This window comes from Canis aureus, chromosome 30 (genome assembly GCF_053574225.1).
Source record: "Canis aureus isolate CA01 chromosome 30, VMU_Caureus_v.1.0, whole genome shotgun sequence".
Taxonomy (NCBI): Eukaryota; Metazoa; Chordata; class Mammalia; order Carnivora; family Canidae; genus Canis; species Canis aureus.
Genome location: NC_135640.1, coordinates 41,594,897 through 41,607,717, shown reverse-complemented (window position 1 = coordinate 41,607,717; position 12,821 = coordinate 41,594,897). Strand labels below are relative to the sequence as shown.

Below are 12,821 nucleotides of genomic sequence, written 5' to 3'. Positions count from 1 at the left end.
CACTGAGCCACCCTAGGCCACCTTGGGCTACTCCAGACCACACTGAGCCACCCTGGGTCACATTGGGTCACATTGGGCTACTCTAGACCACACTGAGCCACCCTGGGGCACCCTGGGGCACATTGGGTTACTCTAGACCACCGTGGGTCACTGTGAGTCACATTGGGTCACTCTAGGCCACACTGGGCCGCCCTGGGCCACCCTGGGCTGTTCCCCAGCGCCATGCCCCTGACCACAGTGAGGTCCGGGCCTGGAGACCTCGGCCTGTGCCGCCCCCCTATGGGATGGCTATGCTGAGAAGGACATTTTGTGCCACCCCCAGGCTGATTTGACTCAGGCCGTGTCTCGGGTTGGTGGCGGGCACAGCGCGGGCAGAGGGGGTGGGCCCAGTAGCTTCTGGGGAGCTGAGCACCTTCAACATCAGCCCCCGACTCCTTGCTAATCAATGAGAAAACTGATAGAACCACAGTGAATCTCCAGGTTCACATATCGCTCCACACTTGGGAAGAACTTTCTGGAAATGCAGCACACACACAGCCCCTCACCCCCTCTGGCCCCACGTCTCTGCAGAGTGGGACTGGGAGCCCTTCTCAGCTGTGTGTGGAAGGAGCAGGTCTGGGGGTGGGGGGAGGAGGGTCAGGAGGATGCCGGGTGCCGAGTGCCCCCCAGACCTGCCACCGCAGTGCTCTGCACGATCGTCCTCCTGGCTGCCCTTCAGCCCACCTGGGCTCCAGCCACACTGGTCCCCGCGGGCAGGGCCCGTCCTCGCCCCGTCTTCCGTCCGTATGCTGGCTCATTCGCATTCACATTCATTTTTTTTAAAAGGCTTTATTTATTTATTCATGAGACGCAGAGAGAGAGGCAGAGACACAGGCAGAGGAGAAGCAGGCTCCCTGCAGGGAGCCCGATGTGGGGCTCCATCCCGGGACCCCGGGGTCACGCCCTGAGCCAAATGTGCCCCCCAGGCGCCCCTCACATTCATTTATTTTTTAAGCTATTGCAGAAGGGACAGCTCTGGAAACAGAGACCGGGCTCCCTGGGGGAGACCCCCATGGCCGGGACCCCTGGCAGGGGTGAGGCACTGACCCGCCCACAGCCCACGGGCCGCCAGACACAAACCCCCAGCCAACAGGCAGCAGGGGCTCGGCACCCACGGTGACTGCACCCCGAGGGGCGCGGGGCAGAGCTGCTGAGCAGGCGGCCTGGTGGGGTGTCTCCTGTGCTCAGCCCCGGGGTGCATCTCGATTTCCCTCCCCCTTCCCGTAAAACAAGATCCGACACAACTTTAAGGGCCACACGAGAGGAAGTGTCCAGAAGCTGTCCTCCTGAAGTCCCCTCCCCCATTCCTTGGTGTTGGCACGGGCTCTGCGTCTTTCCCAGATTCCCACACGGAAGCCCTGACCCCCGAGGACGGGGTGGATTTGGGGATGGGGCCTTCACACGGGGACGGGGACGGGGACGGGGCGGGAGTCAGGTGGTGAGGGTGGGGGCAAGGACCCAGACACGGTCACAGGGGAGCACGGGAGGACACATGGACAGGACAGAGAGCGGCCTTGGGGGGAGCCGCCCTGCCCAGGCCTGGACCCCCATGCCAGCCTCCAGGACGGGGACGCCCCAACACCCGCTGTGCTTTGTGAGGCCACCCCAGGCCCCGGATGCGTTCACGTAGATGTTACAGCTTACATAGCAATACCCCCCCCCATGCGATCTTCCCTGCCCTCTGGTGCCGTGGGGGGAGCGGGGGTGGCACCTTGAGGCTCCCCCATTTTTCGAGGAGGACCACAGTGGGCAGGTCGGGCTCAGCCCCCGAAGCCCCGGGGCGCTAGGGGGCCGCTCCTGCTTGCGCCCCGCAGAGGCTGCGGGGGTGGGGGGGACCTGCTCTGCCTGGCAGTGCTGTGTCGCCCTGGCCTCGGCGGAGTCCCCTCGATGGATCCATGGATGTCAGCACCTCGTGCTTGGCCCGAGGGCATCCGCTGGCCCCGTCCTCTCCTCGTGCTTGGCCCCTGGTTGCCCCTGACCTATTTCCGGGAAGGGCCCCCCCGCCCCCAGCGAGAGCAGAAGCGGTTCAGGGAATCCTTTGGGGAATTTATTATGCAAAGAAAGTTCTTCAGCCTCTTGTGTTTTATTTAAACTTGTACCTGAAGATGCGGGGTTTCCCAAAGGTGGATCCCCACGAAGCTGCTGGATGGTCCCACGAGGTCGTAGCTGCAGGCGAGGAACAGCACTCCCAGCTGTGTTCTAGTAGATTCCACACCTCTTCCCCCATGGAATCCCCCAAGGGCTGCAGCGGCGCTTCCTCCCAACCTAATCTGCTAGATGACGTGGGGGCTTCACGGGCTCTGAGGGGGGGCCGCGGAGGACGGCCTCACAGCGCCTGGAGCCTTTGCTACCGCAGAGCAGACGTGAGCACGAGGCTGCGGCCGAGCGGACCCCATCGCCCTCCCGGCCCCACCTTCTGGAAGCTGCTCTGAGCCGACCCTCGCTCCCCTGCTGCCCGGCTCCCCGGCCTGGGCTCCCCCAGCTAGCGAGGGGAGGAGAGGAAGGGCCTGGGCGTGGGGCCCCTGCCCCGCTCTCCTGCACCTGCTGGGAGTGAAGTCAAGTCCTCCCACTTGGGGTTCCCCCCGCCCCAAGGCAGCCCTGAGGCAAGGGATCGGGTGGGGGTGGTTTACGTGCAGGCGATCCCAGGAAGCCCAGCGAGCAGGGAGGCTGTGAGGGGGACCGGCCGTTGGCAGGTGCGCGGACCACACCCCACGCGGTGCCTCCGCGGCCACGGAGCCGTGTCCTGGTCACACCCCCCACCCCGCCACCCCCACCAGCACCGTGGGACTTTGCTCCCGGAGTTCAGACAGGCTGAGCACCCTGTGAACCAAGGACGCCCTCGGGCAGGGCAGAAGGGCGTGGGGCAGGGACAGTGACATCACCGCCCCCCACGAGCCCGCTGTCTGCTGTCCCCGCGGCCCACCTGGCGCTCAGGAGAGGGACAAGTCAGAGACGGGCGCGCCCCTGAGGAAAATGGGCTTGAACCCAGGACCCCTGGAGAAGCCGCTGCCGGCGGCTCAGGATCGCTGGTGTCAGGCGGTGGCAGGTGGTGTCCGACGGCGGGGACCTGGGCACAGGGGCAGGGCAGCCAGGACGCTGGGGGTGTCCTGCAGGGGCCCGCCCGGGCTCCCTGGCTCCGGTCCTTTCAGGGGAGCCCCCCCCCAGTCTGCTGCCTGCGCTCCGGATGCGAGAACACGTGCAGGTTCCCCCGCGAGCCCCAAGTGGCCGCTGCCCCTGTCCCGGGGCTGTTAGGGTCAGCTCTGGGCCGCGCACGCAGCGGGCCGGGGACTTGGCCGGTGGACGCTCCTTCTCCGGCTGGGCAGGGGCCTGGAGCAAACCGCGCCCCCCCACCCCGCCCCTCTTCTTGCCTCTGACCATCTTGCTGGTTCGGGCTCAGCCTCGCCCCCCCCCCCCCCCCCAGCCCTGCTCCCTGGGTGCGGCCCTCCCGCTCAGGCCGTCCAGCATCTCCCTCCGGGCGCCCTCGTCCCTCGGCGGACGGGTTCTGGGCTGCCTTGAGCCCGGGCCTGCCTGCCGTGCCCCTGCCGGTCCTTCCGGCCCCACAAAGCCAGGACCCCACCCTGCGGGCGACCAGCCCCAGCCCGGGGACCTTCCCGCAGCCTGGGGACCCAGCCTGCCAGGCCCGTCGGCTGAGGGTGCCTACGTTGGCCGGCCTTGTCCTAACCGGCCTCGGGGCCGCGGTCTTCCAAGCAGGAAGCACGTGCAGCAGCCTCCGGTGAACGGTGGCTGGCGTGTAAACACGGGGTGTAGCTGAGGGCACGTGGTAAATTGTGTCCCACCGGCCAGGAGGCCTGCAGCGATGCCAGGTGGCCGGGAATGGAGGTGACAAATGGTGTCCCAGGGTTGGGGACACACGGGGTGGCTAGGCAGGGCGGGCCACACAGGACGGGGTGGCGGAGGGGGCGTGCGGACGTTACTACGTGTGTACACGTGTGTAGCACAAGTGCGGCAGTGTGTGGGAGAGTGTGAGTGTGTGCAGGGGCCGCTGGCCAGTGTCCCTGCCAGCCAGATTGACCCCGCAGGGCTTGCAAGCATTTTTCTGATTTGTAAAGTTCTCTGGAATCTCTGAAAGGGAGAAAATTAATCATGTGTCCTGAATATAATAAAATGACAGGAAGCCGGGATTGTCCCCAAATCAGAGACACAGGGATCCTTCCCCAATGCTGCTCCGTGACAGCTGGGCCCCTCCGTGGGGGTGCAGGGCTCAGGGCAAACACACAGCGGGGGGCAGGCCGTCGTGCTCCCCGTCCTGGCTGAGCCCCGGGCCTGGTCCCCTGTTGGGCTGAAGATGAACAACACGGTGACCCTACAGTGGCCCTGGAGAGGCAGCAGGAGGTGTGGGTGTGCAGGGCGGCCCCCGCGGGGTCCCCTGTCCCCTGGCCGTGCCCCCACCTGGGCAGCAGGCCTGGATGGCTCCCGACGGGACAATCCATGGCCACCTCCTGAGGAGCTGGGCATCTGGAGGGATGCAGGAGGCTCCCGGGAAGAAGGCGTGCAGGGTGCTCAGGTGAAGGGGCCCCCGCGGCTCCGTCTCCTGCCCTCCACTCAGACTGGGACTCAGACCCCCCAGGGCTCCCAGGTCCCGGTCCCCAGGCTGCAGACGGCAGGGCCAGGGGCTGGTCAGCCTCCGTGAGGTGATGCTCCAGCTGTCTCCCGACCCGTCCCCATGCCCGTCCCTCCAGTCACCTCTCTGAGCTGTGCTGTCTGCCCCGAGGACCCTTCCCGCCAGGCTGTGGAAGGGGCGCCCCATCCCCCCCGCACCCTGAGGGGTGTCCCCGGGGAGGCCTCCTTCCGGGCAGCGGCGTGGGCCACAAGTGCCCCGGGAGCCACCTGCATGCCCACCTGGCCGCTGTTCCCGCCGCAGGCCCAGCCCCCGGCAGCCCTGCAGAAGGGAACGTGTTGTCCCCGGGCCCACAGGGCCATGCTCCGGTACCCTGGAATGTCAGCCTCCAGTCTGGGCTTGGGATCCTGGCCGCGGACAGGGTCCAGGGACCGGGTGGAGTAGCCGAGTGTCTGCATGGGCGTCCTTACCGCCTTGGGAGGGAGCAGAGGGAGGGTGCGGGGGCGCGGGAGCCTGGAGGGAGGGTGCTGCAGAGCTGGGCCTCTGGAGCCCTCGCCTCTGGGAGGCGGTGCCAGCCTCTGGGAGGCTCGGGCGCCCCGTCACAGGGTTTACGAGCTCCGAGTCCACCCCTTATCACATCTCCAAGTGTGAGCGGGGGCCTGTGCCCTGCATCTGGAGGAGCAGCCCTTGGCCCTTGTCTCCTTTTACTGCTGTGACCTCGGGAGCCGTCGTGGGCGTGGTTGTGCTTTTATTGGGTGCAGGGCGGTTCCGGGCTTCTGCGTGCACCTGTGACGTCTGTACTGCCCAAGATAAGCTCTTAAGTGCTTAGTCGTTTACTGAGGTACTGGCCAGAGGTGTTTTCCTTTGCTGTTTGGTGGCATCATTCACGCCCAGGGAATGCGGCCCAACCAAACCCCCTGAATTAATGTCATTACACAAGGGCGCTGTAGGGCAGGGGTACCGTGGTGGTGACACAACTCAAAAGACGGCATTGGCCTCCAGGAAGAGAACCAGGAGACAAGCCATGAGAAAAACATGTGGAAGAAAGAGGTAAAGGATTCATATTCTCAGTATATAAAGAGCAATCAGAATAAATAAGAAAAGCATTTACGCTGCTAGGGGACATCTTGCTCTTCCCCACCCACCCACCCACCCACCCCCAAGGTGACATCTTGTGCTTTCCCCACCCACCTACCCACCCACCCCCAAGGCAACATCTTGCGCTTTCCCCACCCACCCACCCACCCACCCCCAAGGTGTCTGAGGCTCCTTCCTGCCATGACAGGGCCTCAGGAGCCACCTCACCGTCACCTGGAGCCCGATGGGGAGGGGTGGAGCGAGCCTGAATGACCCTGCTTGGCCATGCCCGCTTCAAACTTCGGGCCCTGGGGCATCTGGACACCTCCCTCTGGAGGCGCAGGCTCTTGATTGACGGGGGGAAGGTGTCCTGAGAGCCGCTGAACCCCATCCTGAAGCCCGTAGGAATCCTGCAAAGAAGACTCCTGCCCCTAGGACCCGAACGTCTCCGTTCTTGTCCTTTCTTCCCCTTCCCTCGTCTGGTTTTGGGGGCAGAGGGTGAGAGAGCGTCTGACCCGAGGACTCACAGTGGCTGGGCCTGGGGATGCTGTGGAGTATCCCCGGGGACCCCTCGGGGAGGACGCCGGCTCAGGCCTGGAAGGAGCAGGGTCGCAGCACCGAGCCTGGGGCCCAGGAGCCTGGGGGGAGCACCCAGGAGGGGTGGAGGGACCCGGAAGGGAGAGGGGAGGTGTGGCGGGCCCTGTCTGGGTGCCTTCCCTGAGTGGCCCGGCTTTAGGTGGGGGGACCCGGAGGGAGGCATTCCCCGAGCGGACAGATGGGGGGAAGCATGGTCAGGGGAAGTCAGTTTGGGGGCCAGAGGCCAAGGCGACACAAGGCACCTCCTTTCATGCTCCTGTGTAGGGTCCACTGCCCGCATGCCCCACCCCTGCTGCCTGCCAGCCCAGAGGCTGCCCTGCTCAGCTGAGCCCCCTCAGCTGCAGGCTCGGCGTCTCCGTGACCCCACGGCCCCACAGACCACATGCCCCTGCTGCCAACCTCTCTGGAATACCCCACTCCTGAACTTGCCCTATTATTCTAAAGTTGCCCCTTGTGGGCCTTCCCTGCCCTGGGCAGGGGGGCGGCGGGGGGGGGGTCTCAAAAGCCTCTGCTGCACTCGTCCTGCCGACTTGAGGGCCGTGGGAGCCCAGGCCAGGGACGGGGCCGGCGGGAGCTGGGCTGTGACGGCCTGCAGTGGGCACCCGGATGCCTCCTGCGCTCGGCTGCCGCTACTCTCAGTAGCTTGGGGCCGAGCTGTCTTGTTTTCTCCCCCACCCCAGTTTGTGCCCCTCCTGGCTTCGCAGGGACCACGGTGGAGACGCGAGCACAGGCGGGGCTTTGTCCTTTGCCAGCACCACTGCGCTTTGTCCCACTCTGTTCACCGCCGCTCACGCTGTACCTGGGAGCTGTCGCGGTCGGGCGCCAGCTTACGGTCATTTTTACTACTTGATGCCCGTGACGTCCTTCCCTCCCCGCAACGTAAGCCTCCGTGTTTTCTGTCTAAACGAACAACACAACGACCATCCCGCAATCACGGAAACCAGGCACCTCGGCAGGCCCTGCGCGTGCAAGAGGCCGGTGCGGAGCCCAGAGCCGCGCGTCCTCCTGGGCAGTCGGAGGCCTCCGCGTCGCCTTGGTAACCGGGCGATGAGGTGTGCTCGGCTCCCCACGGCCCCCAAGCCTGCGCCTGCGGGTTCCCAGGTCTGCAGGCCACGTGGTCCCCGCTGCTGGTGACCCGTCGTGACCCTGGCCGCCTCTCCACAGCCAGGGTAGCCGCAGCCTCTCCCAGCCGGCCTCCTCCCCGGGGATGTCAGAGGAGAGCCTGGGCAGAGGGACCGAGGTGTCGGCACGGAGGGGAGGACAGCAGGGGGGTAAATCGGGGATGACACAGGCAGCCACTAAAACCCGATTCGGTGACGGTGCCCTGAATGCGGCACTTCCCTACGCGGCAGGTGCAAAAGGCTGGCGGAAAGGGTGTCCACGCTGTTTTAATGAAAAGATGGGGCTGGGGCTGGGGGACAACTGTCTCACTGCGATAGCATCACTAGTGGTTTCTATTTTCCTCTTTAGGTACTTCTGCATTTTCTAAATGTCCCACCTTACATTTTCTAATGATTTTGTGCCCACCTGGCATTGCCAGAAGTGTCTGGATCCATCCCGTGGCTGCAGAGGGACCCCGTGCCCCGCCTCCTTGTCACTGCCTGTCCTCCCATGGCTCCCCCAGGAAGCTGCCCCTGGGCTGGACGAGGAAGTCTTCCATCTGCTACAGGGCCTAGGCTGGGCAAACCACCTCCCCCCGCCGCCCCGTGGACCTCCTCCCCCTCCCCATCACCCCTTCACGCCCCCGTGCTCACTCCCTCCTTCCCCGTGGGGAAGCCACGCTCAGGACCTGGCCACTGCCAGGGGGACATCCCAAACTCTTTTCTCCCCATCCTGGCCTCTTTCCCTGCCACCACCCTTGCTTGGCAATGCCTCACCCCTGCTGGAGCCCAGCTTCCCCACTTAGGACACAGCGGTCCCCATCCGAGCACCTCCAGAGAAGCCACATGGCACATTGGCACGTCCAATGATGTCAGCGATCCCACCCCCTGTGCCTCTCCAGCCCGGGAGCTGGCTCGGATCCCCCCTCTCTTGCTTCTCCCCTCAGCTGCCTCTCCCCCTGCCCTCCTGGCCTGTGTCCACACCCTCTGCCTTCTCTTGGGGGACCCGGAGGGAGCCCCCTGTGCCAGGCCCCGTCCCCAGCCCAGCCCCTCTGCTCTGTCGCCTGGAAACACTTTCTTCGCCTTGGGCTCAGCTTCTGAAAGCATATTCCCCGTCATCTCATGTCCTGTTGTCTGTCTCCTTAACTAGACGCCTGCCCTGGAGAGGAGCCACCTTGTCTGTTCCCTTCCTGCTGTGCTCCCGCTCCCAAACCATGCGCGGCACCCGGCAGACGCTCGGGAGCCTGGGTGCACGCCCGACGGGTGACTCGGGGCACCGCGTGCCCGGACCTCCCCTCCCTGCAGACCCGCCCCTCCCTGCCCACTCCGTCCCTGCCGGCGCGCCGGTCACTGCCCACGCCGGAGTCTGGGCGCACGCCTGTTCACAGTTCTGACAAACAGTAGGAACTCACATGGTCTCTAAATGACTGAATAATCATAAAAAGGAGTATTCCAGGCTCGATGCTGGGGGATACATCGGACACCATCGCTACTCCCAGAAGGAATCGGGGTGCTCTGTGCATCGCCAGCACGAAGCCCGGAATAAGGGACGTGACTACACAGGGGCTCCTGGGCCTGGGTCCTGGTCTGCACGAGGCCGGAGCACCCCAGAGGCTTCTGCTCTACAACGTGGAGGACTCGGGACTTTTCTCCCCAGTTGCTTGGGATCGCCAGTACCAGGGTGGGAACTGGGGCATTTACAGGCGCGGGTTCCTTCCACCCACTGATGTCACCTGGTTTACTCTGGGGGTGCAATCAGGCCCTGAGACCACCCCCACCAGGCTTCTGGGTGTTGCTTTTCTTAAATTGTAAGTCCTGATGCCTGTGTTTCAGGCCCCTGGTGCTCCCTTGCCCTGTCCGGGTATCCTCCCACAGCCAGCTTCCTGGAGACCACTGTCTGCAGAGCATCCATTAGGGAGACAGGCATCCGAAGGTCTGTTGGGTCCCTAGGTGTGGCATCAACCACAGCCTTGCTTTAATATCGGGCCACCCCATTAGCCACCTGATTCCTCAAAGCCAGAAATGGGAAGCAGAGCCCTAGATCTCTGGACTCGAGAGCCAGCTGGTGGGAGAGGAGGAGGCTTTTGCTGGTGTGGGTGTGTGTGTGTGCGAGTGTGTGCCTCGGATGTTGGAATTCCACCCTGCCTGTCCGGGGGCTGCCTCTCCAGGCCTCCCCAGGGCCCATACCCCGGTCCCAGTGTCCCTAAGACCAGGATGCCTCCCCTCCCAGGGTGCAGAGGGCCTGGACCGAGAGCACGGACATCACCGAGGTAGGCACAGACCAAGTGCATCGCGGAGGAGCGGGACGCAGGAGGCGATACCGTCAGAGCCGGGCTGGCCGCTGACCGTTAGGGCTTTCTCCCCACCTGCCGAACCCCAGGCCAGGGGCAGTGATTCCCTGAAGCAGCGTGCGTGTGTCAAGCTCCACAAATGTCACACGCAGCAGGAGCGGCCAGGGCCAGCCCCGAGGCCCGAGGATGCTGCTGGCAGCCCATCTTATTTCCTGATACCTGAAATCATCGGGCAGATGCCTTCGATAAACCACACAACACCCAACAGAACAGCCGTCAGGACACAGAGGGCCTTGGGCATCTAGGAGGAGGGTGTGCAGAAGGAGGAGCACCTCGTCTTCCTACAGGTGACAAAGGGAGAGCCATCTCGAAAGGGGCGCTGTCGTCCCCCCCCCCCACCTTTAATCCAGAGGGAGCAGGTTTAGCACACCCCCGGGGACAGGCTGGGTGCACTCCTTCGTGCGTATAAACGCTGTCTTCAAACCCCACTCTGCACTTATTATTTCGAGAACTTTGTGACTTGCTCTTGCTCAGCACTACGGGTGCCCGGCCAGAAATGTGTGAATATTAAAGACACCCACTTCCTGTTGACGAGGTCTCCCCGTCTCAAGACTTAAAAACAATAAGATGAATTCCAGAGATATTGCAATTCTAAGTCAGGCTTAAGAAATTCTGAATGGAAAAGAAATCCGATTTTACTGTTTCTCCTGAATCTGCAATGATATACAAAACACACACACACACACACACACACACACGCACACCCGATGGTACATTCTTGCAGAGTTTGAGAGCATTTCTTCCACTCTGTTAAGTGGAGACTTCGTCCCATCACTTGCTCGCAGCCACTGAGCACACGCTATGTTTTTTTTTTTTTTCTTTTTCTCCCTCATAGCATGTGCAAAGCACGCAAGACTAGCAATCTGAAAAGAAATCAAGGATTCTGGAAGGAATTTTGGCCTCCATGTGCCCAGGATGCAAACAATAATCAAAGACACTTGGGAGCAGAGGCCCATCAACGGCAAATTCATGGGGGTGCCAGGAGGAACCCCGCTGGAGACACGACAGCCATTCCGAGGTCAGACTCTTCCTCTGCTCCGCCTGCACTCTCCGCCCCAGGGCTGGGGTGGCCGCGGCCCACACAGGGCTGGTCAGACGGCTGGAAGCTCAGGACGGGCTGGGAGTAGAGGGGCCAGGGTGCCCAGCTCCAGGGACCTTCTCTGGGAAGGCAGCTTGGCTCTGTTGCCTGCAGTTTTTGTTCAGCGATGACAAAATGTTTCCAAACAGCCAGCCAGGTGTTTGCAAAACACCTGTGACCTTTCAGAAGACTTGGCTAAACCCGGGATAGGAGGGCGGTGGAGGAACCCGGTTTGCTGGAAGTCCCCTGGATGAGCCTGCGGAAAGTCCTGAGGTCACAGAATGAGGGGCAGCAGGTGAGTGCACCCAGGGCCCTGGTTTCCTCTCTCTGTGTCTCGCTCCTGGAGGAGCAGGTTAGGGGGACCCGCGGAAGGGAAGAAAATCCGCTGTAAACGAATCAGAAAGTAAAAATACTCCAGATTCTTGGTGGATAAACCCAGGACAGATAATGAGCGCACCTTTGAAAGACAGGAAAACTCTGGCGTTCCTGGTGCCCTCGAGAGGCCTTTCAAGAAACAAACTGAGCCGCCAGCAACAGCCCAGGGAGGGGGCGACGGGGAACTCTGGTCTGGCTGACGACGGTGCATCAGGAGAAGCACGTCCGAGTCCTCCATGGTACCCTTGCCAGGCCGGCCACGTCTCCAGGCGACCGCCCACACATGGAAGCCTCCGGAAGACCGCTTGTGGGTTCTGCATCCATCTTAACTCTTGCTCCCCAGCCCCTCCTGTGAAGTAGTATTTCCTTTAACACGAGGCAGAATGATTCCAGGCGAGATGCAGAATTTAAACCCCACACCGCTGCCCTCCTAACGCCTGACGTTCAAAAGGTACCATTCACCCGTAGCCTCTGTCTTCCCTTAGAGAACGTTCTGTTTTGTGCAGAGGCGTAAAGGGGGGACGAAGTGAGCAGCAGTACCATGGAGGTGGTCACCCAGTGCCGCCGTCGGCCTGTCCAGCCTCCCCTTTACTAGGGACAGGCTGCGGGCTGCGGGGGGGGGGGGTGCACCAGTGCAGACCCACACAGGACTGCTCCCCTGCAGCTCTGGGGAAGCAAGCGGCCCCCCTGGAGTCACCACCCACAGGGCCTGCAAAGTGTGCAGTGCTGGCAAAGAGGAAGTCCTCCTGTGGCCTCTGGGGCGGGGCCCCCCCAGCCCCAGGAGCAGAGTCCTTCCCTGTCTGCATACACAGCACTGGGCCACCTGCCAGATGACCGCCTCACTTGATGGGGTTGCTAACTGGCTTTCCCACGGCGGGTCCCAAGAACCTGAACGCCCCACTCCCACCTGCAGCACAGGAGGCGGCCTCCCCCCCATCCTGCTGTTCATGAAAGCAGAGCCCGAGGATTCCCTGACAGCGTCCCCCGCATCTCATCCCGAGGTCCTGACCTGCAGAGGTGACCCAGAAAGGGCAGGGCGAGCCGGACCACGCCCCGGCGCGCCGCGGGAGGGCCCGGGCCGCGATCCCATCCCTCTCACGGCTCCCCCCTCCCAGCCCGCGGCCCCCCGCGGGGTGTGGGGTGGGTCGGCAGTGGCAGGTGGGCCGGGGATGCTGAGCGTTCCCTGTCTCCGTTGTCGCCAGCTGAACAATGGAGACTCGTGCAGTGCAGAAGAAAAGGAATCGCAGGTCCTGCAGGCCCGCAGCTGCCCAGCGCCCCGGCACCCCGCGGGGCCCCCTCCGGAGTCTGCGAGCTTCCCCGGGCGCCACCTGCTCCTTCCCCCAACAGACGCGCCCAGGGCCGAGCACCTCCGATGGAAACCGGGTCCCCCGATCGCGCGGGCTCCGAAGGGGACGCAGCCGCCGCGCTGCTGCGCTTGCTGGGGCTCGGGGGCCGCCCCGGGAGCCGGCCCCGCGGGAGAGCGCGAGCGGGGCGCGGCGCGAGGGCGGAGGAGCGCGCTGCGGGAGGACCGGGAGCCCGAGGCCCCGCGCCCGCCGTGCCCGGTAGGGGGCGCTCGCCGGCGGGGCCGCGGCGCGGGCGGAGGGCAGGCCTCGGCGGGCCTCGGG

The 12,821-nt window shown here is 63.9% G+C and overlaps 1 long non-coding RNA gene across 2 annotated transcripts; it reads right to left on the bottom strand.

Annotated features, from left to right (window-relative positions):
- Positions 1-10,353: 10,353 nt before the first annotated feature.
- Positions 10,354-12,750, bottom strand: LOC144302032 (uncharacterized). 2 transcript variants are annotated; one of them, XR_013368941.1, is made up of 2 exons: positions 12,564-12,750; positions 10,354-11,545 (listed from the first exon to the last, which is right to left on the bottom strand). It is a non-coding gene; the product is annotated as an uncharacterized LOC144302032 (long non-coding RNA). The 2 variants fall into 2 exon arrangements; XR_013368942.1 differs by lacking the exon at positions 12,564-12,750 and adding an exon at positions 12,206-12,555.
- Positions 12,751-12,821: the final 71 nt, after the last annotated feature.